Here is a 3744-nt window from a genome sequence, read left to right as displayed (position 1 = left end):
TCCTCTCCCCCAGAAGCCTGTTGCCAGGTTGTGTTTTTCTTGAGGCTGTATCTAAACATGCTTGGTAACTAGTAGAATTTCTCATGGGTTATATTTTAAGTAATACATTGTTCTGAGGGACAGTTACATTTCCCCCTTTTTGTTGATGCAGAAGTAGGAAAGTTGATTTTGTAACTTTTTGATTCATCAGTCATTGGAGGGATTTTTGCATGCATCTGAGGACTAAGTATAAAAAGATTATAGCAATAAAAAGAATAATCATTTTACCTATAACGCCAAGACCAGTTTGTGTAAGTAAAAGGGTTTAAATTAGACAGAATATTGTTAATTTTTTGTGCAAAACTTATTTCTGGAACTGATTGTTCCAGAAGTGAGTGAGTAATGCCTGGAATAGTATTTTGAAGTTGTTTAATATCTAAAGTTAGTTTATCCCCATAACGATTGGTGATATGACAGCGAATTTTGCTCCATGATATTTCTGATTTATCATAGGCATGGGGAGTAACACAGAAGGAAGAAACATTTCAGTCACATAAAATGTGAAGCCTAAGCTTCATATTTTGAAGATCATCTCCTATATATATCGTGGCTGCTTCTAAATCAGAGATACTTTTATTTAATTTTTGATCTATGATCATTTGTTGATTCTAAGCTTTGCTTGCATTTTCATGCCACTTTTGTACAAATTGTGTGGTTTGCATAGTTTGATGCAAGGCTATTTTTGCAGTGGTAGCTGAAGCAGTAATGGCTATCATTCCTAAAATAGCTGTTATAAGCAACCCAAGGAATCTTTTTGTTCTATGGACCCAGTCCTTTAAAACTGTTAAAAGTACATGTATATTTATCTGGAGAGCTTTCCCAAACATGGTGGTATTTCACCGGTAACCAGAGGCCTATTCTTCTTCTAGCTATGAGAATGATAGAATTGTCTGTATAAACATTTTTATTGACACAGGTGAATATTTTACATCTGGGACAGTTTATTTTTCTATTGTTATGATCAAAAGTCATTTTTCCAATAACAAAAACATAGGGATCTCTAACACATGCTCTTATCCATTCTTTTTTTTAACAGGAAAAGGGAGAATGTATAGTTATTAGACTGATAAATGTAAGAGCTATTCCAAACTCTTATGTGATTTAAAGCACTGGTGACTTTTTATAAATTTTTTGTCTTTTATGATAATTAACAAAAGGGGATGGCGCCGGAAGTCCTTGCCCATGCCAGATCAGAGGCTCATCTCCTGAGGTTAAGGTTTGTGGTAAAATGAGATTACCAAAAACCTGCCATTTAAAATTTTGATGAGAGGAGCAGGGTCTCCCAGTGCAATTGGTGACTGCTATCCTCTTAGGGGACCAGTCCCATACAATCCCATAGGAATCATTAATAATGATACCGGGGTGAGAAGCTTGACAATCTTCCCAGAAAGGGCGAATTTTCTTATTAGACCACATTTGTGTCAGTTTGCATTCGGGAATAGGGGGTGCTGCTGTGCTATAGCTAGTACCCCAATATTCATTGGCTAGGAATCCTTTAGTGGAGAGTAAATGTAACTGAACTTTCGTCAGATAATTATTAGTAGGAAAGTCCACCAACTGTCTTTGATCATCAGGGATAAGACAACTGGAATGACTGACAATACATATTGGTCTGTTTTGATATCCTAAGGTAAGATTAATGTTTGTGCCCTCCTCTAGAGGCAAAAGTGGCAATCTAGGATCCAAAATTCCAGGTACCCATTTCGAGGCATTTAAATAAATTGTTACTATATTTTTTTCCCCACTCTGCGGGATAGAGCAGGGGAGGATTGGGTATATAAGCCCAATAAGTAAAGTTATCTATCTGTGCATAACATCCAAGAAGACTTACAGCTACCGTGATGAGTGCCATCATATTACATCAGATGTAGAAACAGTAGTAGTTTCAATATGCTGTAAAACATACACTGTTTATAAAGAATCAGATAACAGATTAAATGCAGAAGAAACATATTGAAACAATGTAATAACTGCCATTAATTTTGATTTTTGTGCTGAGAGATTGGTAGTAGATATGATTTTTGAAATAAGACCATAGCAACTTTTTTTTTTAAATAATTTTTGACCCTTAAATTTTTATAAGGTTGTTGAAGATGGAAGGTCTCATCTTTTGTAACTTCTTCCTGCTGAACAGGCGCATAGCGTTTTTCCTGGATTTTTTATTTTTTACACTGAACAGTGCATTCTCATAGGACGGCGGAGCCGATGGCAGCAGTGCCATTTGCACCTCTTGTTCTGTTATTGGAGGAGGAGGAGGAGATTCCTCCTTTATATATTCCTTTATGATGGCCTTAGTAATTTCTTTTTCCTCCTAGATGGCATGTTCAGGTTCCTCTTTTTTAGTTTCTCTTGAACATTCATTATTGCTCTCTAAATCAGGGGTTTGTAAAGGCTCCAAAATGGAGCAAATGAGGGTCCAAGTAGACCGTATAGTAATTAGAATTGGTTTTTCTTTCTTCTCCTCCTCCTCCTCCTCCTCCTCCTCCTTCTTCTTCTTCTTCTTTTCAAGATTTTATTTATTTATTTGACAGAGAGAGATCACAAGTAGGCAGAGAGGCAGACAGAGAGAGAGAGACAGGGAAGCAGGCTCCCCGCTGAGCAGAGAGCCCAATGCGGGGCTCGATCCCAGGACCCTGAGATCGGGACCTGAGCTGAAGGCAGAGGCTTAACCCACTGAGCCACCCAGGCACCCAGAATTGGTTTTTCTTTAGCATGCAAAAGTTTTAAGTTTTGACCTACTTTTTCCCATGTCTGTAAATCTAAAGTCCCTAACATAGGGAACCAGGAGCAATGTTCTTTAATTACTTTTAAAAGCTCCATGAGTTGGCTCTCGCTGACTTTTGCTCTTCTCGCCTTTAGGAGCTGTCTCAGTAAGCATACGTAAGGGCGGTAATCTTTTGTGCTCTCTAGATTACCCAGACCCTGCAGTACGTACCCACAACTTGCCATTGGGAAAAAGGCATGGCCATGCAAAAACTCACACCGGGGCTTCTTCTCCTGTTTCATTTCTGGTCCCTGTTCGGGCGCCACTTGCCGCTTCCTGACGGGGCGCACGAGAGAAGAATGAGGCACAAACAAGTCAGCTGCAAGAGAAAGGGAGCAGGGGACGACAGTAGAAAAGACTGCTGCCCCAAACGACTCCCCGGTCCCGTTTTTATTAGAGACAGACAGTAATCAGAAGAGCGGAAAAAGGCTACACATTAATCATATGCCTTGTAGATAAACAAGAAAATATGTCTGGTCAAGCAGTAAAAGTTTATAGTTGAACAAGCAGATTCAAAGGACTTATCTAATTAGCCACCAGGGCTCTCGAGGGGAGGGGAGATAACAGGGAAATGAAGCAGGCTTCGGTCCACCCTGAGCGGGCCGGGCATCCCCAGCGGCTCGGCTTCAAGGCCGTATATATATCGTCCTCTCCCCCAGAAGCCTGTTGCCAGGTTGTGTTTTTCTTGAGGCTGTATCTAAACATGCTTGGTAACTAGTAGAATTTCTCATGGGTTATATTTTAAGTAATACATTGTTCTGAGGGACAGTTACAAAATTATTTTAAGAAATAAGTGTATGCAGGGTCTGAAAAACCATTAGCATTGAGCTTCCGCCTTGCAAGGGGCCCACCCACTAGCTAGCTGTCCAGCTTCAGACAGGTCTGGCATGGACCACGTGGTGGTGACCATTGCGTAACTTCCCTCAGCTTTTAAAGGCAAT

General features: G+C 40.0%; 1 protein-coding gene across 1 annotated transcript in view; it reads right to left on the bottom strand.

Annotated features, from left to right (window-relative positions):
• Positions 1-3087, bottom strand: part of CD2 (CD2 molecule) — an 18138-nt gene extending 15051 nt beyond the window's left edge. The window contains exon 1 of the mRNA XM_059375850.1: positions 2975-3087. The gene's annotated coding sequence lies outside the window, so the exon portion shown is untranslated. The remainder of the gene's footprint in view (positions 1-2974) is intronic.
• Positions 3088-3744: the final 657 nt, after the last annotated feature.

This window comes from Mustela nigripes, chromosome 14 (assembly GCF_022355385.1).
Source record: "Mustela nigripes isolate SB6536 chromosome 14, MUSNIG.SB6536, whole genome shotgun sequence".
Lineage (NCBI taxonomy): Eukaryota > Metazoa > Chordata > Mammalia > Carnivora > Mustelidae > Mustela > Mustela nigripes.
This window is presented reverse-complemented; position numbering and strand designations above follow the sequence as displayed.